A 12792-nucleotide genomic window follows, 5' to 3' on the forward strand; every position below is an offset into this window, starting at 1 on the left:
CTCACCCAAACAATTAAGGTGTGAGAGAGAAACTGGTTGGTCGTGGACATAGACTCAAGTGCCTTCTTTTTGACATAAACAGAACTTTACAGACACAAAGTCGAGATAGAGGAAGAGAGAAACATAGAGCAAAAAAAAAAGAGAAAATGTTTTTTCCAAAACAGGTAAAATAAGATCACATTATTCTAAGGCATTTTATCGCCATGGGTTCCTGCTCTTGAGCAAGATTTGTGCTTGAAACCTTTTACATTTATTATCTAGTAAAGCTCCAAATGAATTCAAAGAGTAGACAAAAACATTAATTGAAACAAAAATAAAAAGTACAATTAATGGAAGTAGGAAAAATTAACCCACAAACCAAAATCAAAAGAAGAAACATAATCATCAACAATAAAGAATCAAAATCACTTAACAGAAAGAAGAAATCTAATCGGTGATCACTTCAAGTATGTGGATAGATCGTGAGACACCAGACTTCATCAGCCTCCCAGGAACGTTCATCTTATACAAGAGTTGGATGGTTTCCCTCAAAGCCTCCAAGTCTTTCACATCAACGACCTCAACCCGGCACCACCTCGGCCCACTATCTAGACCAGACTCTGCCACCCTCGACAATGAGAACTTTGCAACAAACACAGAGATCCTTGAGCAATGAACCTCAGAATGCAGATCGAAGAGGATCCTCTACCCACCCTTCCCTCTCACGTTGACTTTCATGTCGCAACCTCGTGCAAATGCATCAAGGTGACTGAGACGTCCCTGACATCCAAGCTTGGCACTGGAAAAATCACCAGCTGGGATGTGCAGGCAAGTGAGAAGGAGAAGGAAGAGGAGAAAGAGGTGGTGGAGGAGCAGGTGGAGCAATAAGGGACCCCTGATCCAGCTCGAGATCAAAACCGGTGGAGAACTACTCGATGGGCAAAACCCTAATGGGGGAAGGATCTGGTGCCGGTTGGTGAACCCCAAGCCCAATCAGCTAGAGACCGGTGATTATGGTCGATTGGAGATGAACTTCCTGCTGCTAGAGGGTGACTTTCGGCGATTGGAACCCGAATGCCTCGCCTTCCTCTTCCTCCCTTTGGAAGATTCCATCCTGGAAAACCCCACACAGACAAAATGAAAAAGAGAGAGGTAGAGATTTGATTTGGTGCAACAAAAAAGAATATCTATAGCAGTGAAAGGTCATAAGCCATGATTTTATCTACATCGGTAAATTTTTTTTTCCCAATATAGATAAGTGAACACCGTGACACAAATCATAGCCGTTATTGACATGTTAGTATAGTCAACTTTTTTGGTAGTGTGTTAATGAAATGAATATCTTTCTGATTGAAAGCAATTTGTTCATCATCTGTAATTCATTTGAGGAAACCTTTCATATGCTCTACCATCAACTTGGAGATGATTTTGTACAATGAGTTACAAAGAGCAATAGGCTTGTAGAGTTGAATGCAAGTTGCATCATTATTCTTCCGAATTAAAACAATCATCAATCTATTTATTTTCACCAATTTTCTAGCAGAAAAAAAAAATTACTGAGCTTATAGGCACTTCCTCATCCATAACAAAAACTACTCTCTTAGCTTCTCTTACAAAACAAGGCACAGAAGTTTCAGTTTTTAAACAATTTCAAAGGTTTTTCGAGTATAAGTTTGATAGAAAAATTAGTGCCTTTCAAAGTGACTGGGGAGGCAAATATAACCATTTTCCTATATATATATATTAGAAAGCATGGAATCGATCATCAAATTTCATGTTCACATTCTCATGAATAGAATGGATGTTTGGAACAAAAGCACCATCACTTTGTGGAGACCGGTTTAACTCTTTTTGCTAACGAAAATTACCATACAAATTTTGGAATTTTGCATCTTTTGCAGCTTTTTTTTTGTTAATTATCTATCAACACCTATATTGAATATGAAGTCCCCATACCAAATGTTGCTTGGAAAACCACCACATTATCAGTATCTAAAAATTTTTTGGTTGTGTTTGCTTTCCATGCCTTCGATCTTACGATTCTCATGAGTTAGAATTTCACAGCAAGAATCCTTTATTTTTTGGGTTATAGCAATCAACACAAGTCTGTTTATGTTTGAATATGAAGAGTAACATGGTTCTTGTGAAAAGGCATTTATAATTTATGAAACTAGCTTCTCGTATGCCTCAATGCCTACACCGTCTACACCATCAACTTCACCACCACCCTTTCTTACTGTCCTCTTCACACCTAATGCCATACCAATCCCATCGAATTACCAGTAAACCCATCTCAACCTGTTAGTAACCTCACATTATCACTTCCCATAAGCACCTGCTTCAACCACAACCAACTTCACCACAGCCTATGTCATTGGACATGGCATCTGCACCTTTACTTGACCCTACCATGTCACCACCACCATCTAGTACACAACGTCTATTACCACCATCTCCCTTGCCTCTACCTTCTATTGAGCCGGTGTCGCAAACCCATTACATGGTTACTTGTTCCTAGATGGATCTCTTAAACCTAAAAATCTTCACTCTCCACAAGATCTGCTACTCATTGCCCTTAATATTCAGCTACCCCTTGATCAAGAAAACACATGTTTTACCCAAGCTCATAAGTCTCCTCATTGGAAGTTATGCATACAATTCAAGAAGAGTTTAATGCCCTTGTCGGAAATGGGATGTAGTGTTAGTGCCTCCTTCTATGCAGCACAAGTTAGTCATATATGGGTGTTCAAGATTAAAAGGAAATCATATGGTTATTTTGAACATTACAAAGCATGCTTGGTTGCCCACGGGTACACTCAAGAGGCTAGAATTGACTATTTTGAGCCTTTCTCTCCTATTGTTAAGCCACCTACAATCATATTATTTTGACTCTTGCTCTTACTCTTGGGTGGCCAATACTACAATTAGATGTCCATAATGACTTTGTGTATGGATGACTAGATGAAGATGTATTCAGGGCTCAACCTCAAGATGTTGTCGATCCTCAATTCCCTCACTATATCTACAAATTGATTAAGACACTTTACATGCTTAAGCAAGCCCCTTGGGTATGGTTTCACTGTCTTACCACCTTCTTGATCTTTTTGTTGGCTCCAATCAACACATCATTGTTTATATGCAGGAACCTCAATGAGGAACTCTTTCTTCTTATTTATATGGATGACATTGTTCTCACTAATTCTTCTTAGGCTCTCATAGAAGGTCTCCTTTAGAAACTATCATCTCAGTTCTCTATTAAAGATCTTGGTCAGCTTCATTATTTCTTAGAGTTGAGTCATAGTTTTCCTCCATAGGCTTTTATTAACTCAGTGTGATATGCATTTGACTTGCCTCACCAAGATCCAAAATATAAGATTTGAGATCCAAATTTTACGATAAAAGATCCAAAATCTAATACTTGGGATCTAGAATCTAATACTTGAGATCCAAATCTAAGTAGGTTAAACTTGGGTTAATGTCATGGTTTAAATCAACATAAGGTTTATGATTTGAATCCAATATTCTGAATTAAGATCCAAGATCCAAATGGGCTAGAGGTAGGTCGGTCAAGAGAACTTGGTTTAGTCTTGCCTACACTGGGTTTAAATCTACTTAAGGCTGGGTTTGATTGCATTAAATGGGTTTGGTCTTCGTTAAACAATGAGATATATGATATATATACTTCATTCATTTCTTGTGAATGAGCATTTAAAGAAGGTTGACTTGACCTTATGGACTGGGTTCACACGTGGTAGTTTCTAAGACTGGTTTGAGCTAGGTCTTAGAGATTTGAACTATGATTGGATTCCATGCGTACATGGTGTAGGATTTTTGAAATCATTTTAAAGAGATTATTTTTCAACATTTTGGAGAAAACTATTATTCTTGTATGAGGACCAAGTTGGATTCAAGTTTTCACGTACTTGGGCTGATGCACACACTGTTATGCTACTAAGTTGACTCAATCTGGTTTTAGACAAGGGTGCATGTGGGTGTCAAGTGGTTCACTGCATATTAAGACACAGGTGCAATGCATAATGAAAGAAAGCACTCAAGAAGACTATATTACACATGCATGACTTAAGTAAAACTATACAAGCAAAAACATGAAATTAAAATAAAAAGGCAGTGAAGAGAAAGGCATACCAGGCCCCTTTGCATACCCTAAAGACATTAAAATAAAGCTAAACTAGAAAATAATCATGCTAAACTAAATAAGAAATAAACTAAACATGACAGAAACAAAAAGAAAACTAAACATGGATAAAGAAAATGAATTAAATTGCAAATAAGAAGAAGAAAAAACAAATTACCTGAAGCTAGTGCCGGGCTGACCCACTCCCATGACCCCCACACTAAGACTTGTTGGGCCTAGGTTGAGTGCCAATGTAGCCCAAAGAAAGGCTTAGACCAAGACTCTTAAAAAATTAACTTGTTTTGAGCTAAACCATATTTTAAGTACCCTGTCGAAAATTTACCAACTTTTTGCCAAGGAATAGCTCAATGTGAGTAGTGTCAAAGGGGAGAGATGAGGCCTATTTATAGAAGAGGGAAGAGACAAAACCCTTTCTCTCCATCGATACATGACTAAACTTTTAAATGCACTTCTTCTCTCTCAACTCAAAACCATAGGTTAAAAGCATGATTTCTAATAGACCTTTGCTTGTTCTGATCTCATTCACACTCCAAATTTGATTATATGAAAAGTGATGCATGCATAGAGAAGTTGATCAAATTTTGATAAAGTATTCAGATTGACACCGAGCATGGATAAAAAATGAGGTGACAGTATGAAAGGAGAAAGCACACTTTTAAACCTTACTCTAAAACTTGGTATAAATAAAAAAAATGTTCATTTTGGCCATATACAGATATTGATTTTGTTCAGTTTGTGCTAGAATGCTTAGCAAAGAATTTCACACATTTCAAGTCCTTACGTGTGAATTGACATTGTGCATAGAGTGAGAAAAATATGATACATTTTTGCAATATAATGTGCGTTAAGTTCACATGTGGATCATAGATCTGGGTTTGATAGTAAGACCTAGAACTTGGTCCATATCCAAGAAAAATTCTAGAAGATGGATCAAGATTTGGTATTGAAATGGGAATTACGATTTGATATACAAGATTTGGAACGGAAATAATGGATCTGGACATATAAAAATAGATCAGATCTGAAACTTGTATATATGAGATTTAGACATAGAAATAAGACTTGGATATATGATCTAGATAGAAATATGAAATAGGGATATCAAAATAGTATGGACCTAGATATGCACCTGAGTCGAGCTAGGCAAGGTGGATTGAAGTTGTATGATATGGACTGAACCTGGGTTTAGTTTTTGAGAACTAGGTTTAGTCCAAGGTTGGGCATAGGCTCTGCCTAGTGCTGCCTTTGAATAATTAAGTTTTAATGGAAATTTGTGGTAGGTCGACTTGGGCTTAGGTTGCCAGATCTATCAAATCTATATGAAAAGCTAACTTAGGTTCGTGTGGCTCCTAAGTTAGTTTTTATTGAAAATATGTGCATGGTGGCAAATGAACAAAATGCCATTGTGTGATTTTAGCTTAAAATGCATTCATATAAAGGGATTGGCTTGATCTCAGGCTCTAGGAATTAATGTAATAATAAACCAAGGCATATGTAACATATACTTTATGTTTATGCAAAAAAATATGGCTCAAAAAAGAAATGACCATTTTGCCATTGTATGTATTTCTAGAGTTCTATATGAAATTTCTCGATGTGACTGAACCCTATTGTGCCCATAGTTAAAAGCATGGTTTCAATTGAACTTTGCTCACTGCGGTCTCGTTCAAACTCCAAATTCAATTTCATGAAAATCCATGCACGCATAAAGAAGTTGATCAAATCTTGATAAAGTATTTGGATAGACATCGGGAATGGAGAACAAACAATGGGAGAATATGAGGAGGAAAAAGCATATTTTTAAACCTTATTCTAAAAACTTGATGTAAATTAGAAAAATGTTTGTTCTAACTATATACGGATACTGATTTTGATTCCATCTTGCTAGAACGCTTAGCAAAGAATTTTGCATGCTTCAAGTGCTTACATATGAATTGACATTAATCACATAGCGAGAAAATTATGATACATTTTTGAGATATAATGTGCATTAAGCTCACATGTGGATCCTGGATCTAGGTTTAATATTGAGACCCAAATTCAAGTCCATATCCAATGAAAATTCCAAAAGATGGATCTAGATATGGTATTAAAATTTGGATTATGATTTGATATCCAAGATCTGAAACGTTAACAATGGATCTGGATATATAAAATAGATCAGACCTGGAACTCGGATATACGAGATCTACACATGGAAATAAGACTTGGATATATGATCTGGAGAGAAATATGAACTAGAGATCTAAAAATAGTATGAACTTGGTTATGGACCTGACATGAGCTACGCTAGGTGGGTTCCAACTGTATGACATGGAATGGACCTAGGTTAGGTTCAATTTTTGAGAATTGGGTTCAGGCCAAGGCTGGGCATAAGTTCAGCCCAGTGCTGCCTTCGGAAAATTCAGTTTTAATGAGAACTTGGGGTAGGTTGTGCCTAGGTGCAGGCCTACTAGATTCACAAACTTTATATGAAACGCTAGGTTCACGTGGCTTCTAAGTTAGTTTTTATGAAAAATATGTGCATGGTGGCAAATGACCAAAATACCATTGTGTGTGATTTTATGCTAAAATTGATTTAAATAAGGGATTGGCTTGATCTAATGAAAATCATAGGACAAGGTATATGTAATGAAAATCATAGGACAAGGTATATGTAACATATACTCTGTTTGTGCAGAAAAATATTTCTCAAAAAAATGATCATTTCGCCCCTATATGTATTTCTAGAGTTCAGGATGAATTTTCTCAATCTGAATGAACCAACCTGTGGCCATGCTCTTAAATAGGCTTCGATTAAAATCCTACTAAAAAATTCCTTTGGGATTGCTCTAAAAATCAAAAGAAACTTTTACCAAGCCCTATGCGGGACGTTTATAAAGGAGAATCAAAGAATGTCATAAAAACTGATTTTTATCGGTAAATAAGAGATGGAGGTGCTTGGAAAAGCTACTTAACTATAAGGACACATTGAAATTTTGAAGAAAATTTGCTTTAATTTTGTAAATTTGAGATCGACAGCAATTGACAGAGTATAACACGTATTAGATATGAGCTCCATGGACTTTAGAACAGAATTGAACACAAACTAGAAGAAATGAACATAAACCAAACCAAAAGAGTATTGATTTACTCGTGATAAACATAATCTCAACTTGATTTCAGCTCATTTTATTGTTTCAGCTCATTTTATTGGATTCAGCTCAAATTCATCTCAAACCCTTGAAAACAAGAAAGAGAAAGTATTCGAAACTGAATTGAGCCCAAATAGCGATGAATAAACTCAATCCAAGCTATAGAAAGCTTGATCTGTACATGATAAACATGTTCCTAGTTCAGTTTAGCTTATTCTTCTGGGTTGAGCTCAAATTTAGCTCAAGTCCTAGAAAATAGGAGAAAGAAAACACTTGAAACTGACTTGAACTCAAAATAAGATAAATGAACTCAAACCAAACAAAAGGGAGCGTGATTTGTACATGATAAATATGATCTTAGCTTGGTTTTAGCTCACTCATTTGGGTTGATCACAAATTCAGCTCAAATCCGTGAAAATATGATGAAGAAAGCACTTGGAATTGAATTGAATTCAAACTATGATGAATGAACTCAAATCGAACTAAAGAAAGCTTGATTTATACATGAAAACAAGGTTCAAGCTCAGATTTAGCTCATTCTTTCGGGTTAAGCTCAAATTCAGCCCAAACCCCAAAAAAAGAGGAGAGAGAAAAGAACAGTAGGAATTTTCTACTTATTATATAATTGAAACTTAGGCTGAGTGACACAAAATAAGTGAAATAAAACTCTCTCTCTATTAAGGTAAACTTGTTTTGACTTGGTTGAGCTAAAGGTCACAGTTTTGAGTTCTGGGAGTTGATTTGAGCTATACGGGAGCTGGCTTCAAACTAGGATAATCCTGGTGAACTCTAGCTACTCTTGAGGTCAAGTAAAATTGAGAAATAGCCTAATTGCTCAAATGTTACGCAATCTCAAAAAATTTGATTAAAAAATCACATTTTCCAAGTCGATATGCCAAGATATAGGGGAAAAATGGTAGTTTTCAACTTAGACAACCTAGGTGATATGGGTCTAGGTATTCAATGCTTAAAAAGCGCTTGTTTGGTTCAAAAATGGCTAATTTTTTCTTGAAATTGGTCTTCAAAAATCAATTTGGAAATTTCATGGTGAGTATAAATTGGTCATTTGTACTTGTGAAAATTTTGGGTGCTTACAGTTGCTCCTCTTTGCTCTTGAGCTGAAAACTGTGCTTAGTGGCAAACACCAAACACCCATCCTAAAAATGATGAAATTCTTGAGATCAAACATTTGAAAAGGCAAATTCATTTTGATATTATATATATATATATATATATATATATATATATAGAAACATCCTTTACCACACAAATCACAGCCGAGCAAACAGCTCAGCTGGTGTTGGCCATCCACATGAATGGCCCACTTCTCATCAATAAAGGAAATAAAAAAAAAGTTGTCATGGCTGGACCGGATGAGGAAAAGAAATGTTGTGATGGTCGGCAGATTGGTCGTTGCTAGCCTCACTTTTTTGAAGGAAGTGGGAGAACTCCTTTTGTTTTCGTAGAGGAATAGGCCATTGGCGGCCTCTCTGCCGCCTCTAGTTCCACCGGACACTAGTGGGATTAACGCCAGCCCACCAGTGAGACGAGTTCTGCAGCAAGCTAGCAAGAATAGCAGTGATGGAGCGATGGCAACCTCCTAGTGAAGTAGGCTGAAGGGCTTTCCTCCCTTCCGCAAATGGGGCCTCTCAACATTGTTTTTTGTTTCAATAAAAAGTATGTGGGCTATTTGAATGGACATATATATATATATATATATATATATATATATATATATATATATATATATATATATCTATGAAGCTTTGTTGTCATTCTTGGTACATCATTCCTCAGCCATCAATACTTATAAAGTAAACCTTCCCATTTTTTCTGAAAAAGAAGGACAAACCCCATCTCCCGCTCGAATGGTGCCTGACGCTTCAGCCAAACCTCTCTCTCTCTCTCTCTCTCTCTTTCTTTGTGCCCTGCTCAGAAGCCTTCAGCATTTTCCATCAGCCATCAGGACCACTAGCATCTGGGCATCCTTTCTCCCTTGTACACTACCTTGCTTCCTTGCCCCATCAGAGATCTCTTTCCCCACTTTTTGAAAATGGGTTGTGAGAACATTCGTTCTCAAGTAAAAGGGTATTGATGGTGAAAATGGTTTGATTTAATACAACCAAGAGATAGGAGAAGACCCAAGTCACAATGAAACTTGATCTTACAAAATTTTATGTACTTCCGATTGATTCTTAAATTTGCAATCTTAGATCATCATAGATCTATTGAACACTTTGACATCAAACTTAACAAACTCAAATTTAGTGACACATAGTGAGAAAATAATGTTCTGATGAAGAAGACTTCTTAAATAACTCAAAGTTGAGTAGAAAGAGCAGCTGGTAACTTTGCTTCAATATGGTTTTCGTAGTCAGTCGCTATGAAGCAGAGATAAAGTACAGGGAGTTATGAATTCCAAGTCAACATGCTCAAATTCACAAAATGAAAGAGATTTCAAAATCAAGGACCAATATAACCAGTTAAATGGGCGAAGAGATCACATCAAGCCACATCATTAGACATAATATGTTCAACATCCATAACACTTTCTAGCAGAGATGGGAGATGAGATGATATAAGATGGAGATTGAAACTTTGAACATATAACCTATATTTAACAAATCATTATCTTCTTAACATAATCATGCCTCAATAGTCCAAACGACATTTGGTCATTACACGGCTCAAAAGACACTCCATAATATAAAATATCAGTTTTAATCTAGAAAAGAAGAGCTCCAAACAGCCTCATCTCCAACAATGCAACTGTAACTGCATATATTTCCCAGCTTGCACCTTCCATTCAAGATCTACCAAAGAAAAAGAAATGAAGAACATAGAAATACATATGACCACATTTTCAATGTTACAAGAAACATTTTACAAAGGCACTAAGTGAGACATCTTTATTCGCATAACTATGCAATATGGCCAATGTCTTGTTTTCTGGTTGAATTGAATCAAACCATTTTGACTATGAATAACCTTTTACTTGAGAATGAATGTTCTCAACAACCCATTTCAGAAAATAAGACAGGGTTATTTGATGGGGCAAGGAAGTGAGGGACTGTACATGGGAGAAAAGATGCCTAGATGCCAGTGGTCGGACGATATCCCACTGGAACCCAAGTAGGAGGCGACATTTGTCTTTTTTTAAGAAAAATGGGGCCGTTCGATTTATAAGGATCGATGGTTGAGGAATGTCATGCTAGAGATGACAACAATGCTTTGTGTAGATGCATGTTTCATCTCTCTCTCTCCCCCCCTCTCTCTCTCTCTCTTTATATATATATATATAATGCTCCAGTGTGAATATGGTGCAATGCTAGTGAAAATTTTTGTAAAATCTATGCATTGGAGTGCTTGTATGCTTGTATGTGCTGAAGCAAAAAAATCTAACGTAAAATGTTAGTGCTTGTGAAAATTGCTTGTAAAATTCATGCAATGAATGCATGTGTTTGTATGCTTGTTTACGTTGAAAGACAAACAACTCACATAAATGTGACAACTCACATAAATGTGAGTACTTGTGAAATACTTGGAGACTTGTAAAATGCTTCTAAAATTTGATAAAATTCCTTTGCTTGTATCTCTTGTATCTTGTAAGGACTAGTATGATATCATTTATTGCAAAGACAAAATCTTTTAGCCAATGCTATCAGATTCGTTTGATATGATTATTCCTTCACTTCGACATGATAAGTTAAGAGAGTCGCTCTCTATGTCATAGGGTTTCTTAATGTAGAATTTGTTGCTAGCTCGACTCCATTTGTAATCACAATAAGCTTATGTTTTTATCATCAAAAAATTCTTGGACTTGGTTTCCCTTGATTTCTGAACAGGCACTTTGCTCATTTTGTTCTTGAATTTGGCAATTTTTGGCTATTTTATTCTTGTTCTTCCTTTCTTGATATTTCAAGACAACTTTCACCTGTAGGGGAAATATCTCAACACTCTAAATGCTACTACAAGACTTCATTTCTTTGATGGTCATAAAGCTTTGTCATGTGCAATGTCATGTCCACTGGACTTTCCACTGAACCGTTTTAATGAGTTCTGTGTTGGTAGCTCCAAGGCCAGTTGGCCTTAGGGTACTTGGTGTAAAACACTTCTTGGACTTACTTATTCATGCTTAAAAGACTTTAAAAGATATAACTATATAAATGTTCATAGACCATACAATTTTGCAGAATAAACTCGATGCAACTTTACACCTACCTAACACTTTCAAGTATTGATTTAAAGGAACAACTACATTTGCACCAAGCCCATCTCTCAATGCTCTTTTTTTTATGTTTTGCCTTTTTTGCTTGGGTCAACTCAGCCTCTTGTTCTCTAATTAGTTCTTGATAAGCTCTTGTTTTACTAGGAAAGTAAAGCTAGTGACATTTCATAAACTTTTGATTCTGTTTATTTTTTTGAGCTTTCTTCTTGGGTTATACAAGGTCTTGTCAAATTTTTCATCTTTTGGTAAATCTCAAATTATTGACTGAAATTTTCATCTCCACTTCAAAGAAATGAAAATCATTTGGTGCTTGTAAGATACAATATGATAACTTGTTTGGAATATTTATCATACTTGAAGCGTTTGTGTGCACCAAAGCACCAAGATATGTTTCAATGTGTGAAAATGTGCACCAAGGTGCAAGTGTGTGTGTTGTAGTTCTTGTACTCCGTGCGTCAAAGTGCAAAAATCTTACACAATGATACATTTTCATGTGTGCACCAAAATCCAAAAATCTTATGCCAAGACCCATTTACTTGGGTGCACCAAATGGTGAAAAATCTTATACTAGAATACAAAAGTTTGAAAGCTTATGCAGACTAATACATTCACTTGTGTGCACCAAAATGCGAAAATCTTATGTCGAGGCATGTTAACTTGGGGTGTCAAAGAGCAAATTCTTATACCAAAGCACGTTTACTTCTATATGCCGAAGTGTGAAAATCTCACACCAAAATAGGGTACTTGTGGACACCGAAGCACAAAAATTTATGCACTGGTATGTTTACTTGTTTCTGTCGAAGTGCAAAAATCTTATGCCGAGGCACATTCACTTGCGGGCACCAAAGCGCAAAATCTTATGCCAAAACACAAGAGTTTTGAAAACTTGTGTAAGATGGTATGTTTACTTCTCTACGGTAAAGCATGAAAATCTTATGTCTGGGCACATTCACTTGGGGGCACTGAAGCACAAAATTTTATACTAGTACATGTTCTTGTAAAACTTGTATGCGTTGAACCATGGAAACGGTGGCTGAAACACAAAATTTTGAAAACGTGTGAAATTTTGTTGCACTGAAGTGTGAAAATCTTGTATGAAACTTTTCAAATTTGTGAAATTTTGAGTGCACCAAGGCACGAAATTGAGAACTTGTATGCACTTGTGTGTGAATGGAAAACTTATGAGCAGGAAAAATTAGAAACTTGTATATGATCAAAACACTTGTGTGCATTGATGCGCCAATTGGAAAAATATTATGCACGTAGGTGTGAAATTTTAGAAAAATCTTGTGTGC

The sequence above is a fragment of the Nymphaea colorata genome, chromosome 4 (genome assembly GCF_008831285.2).
Source record: "Nymphaea colorata isolate Beijing-Zhang1983 chromosome 4, ASM883128v2, whole genome shotgun sequence".
Lineage (NCBI taxonomy): Eukaryota > Viridiplantae > Streptophyta > Magnoliopsida > Nymphaeales > Nymphaeaceae > Nymphaea > Nymphaea colorata.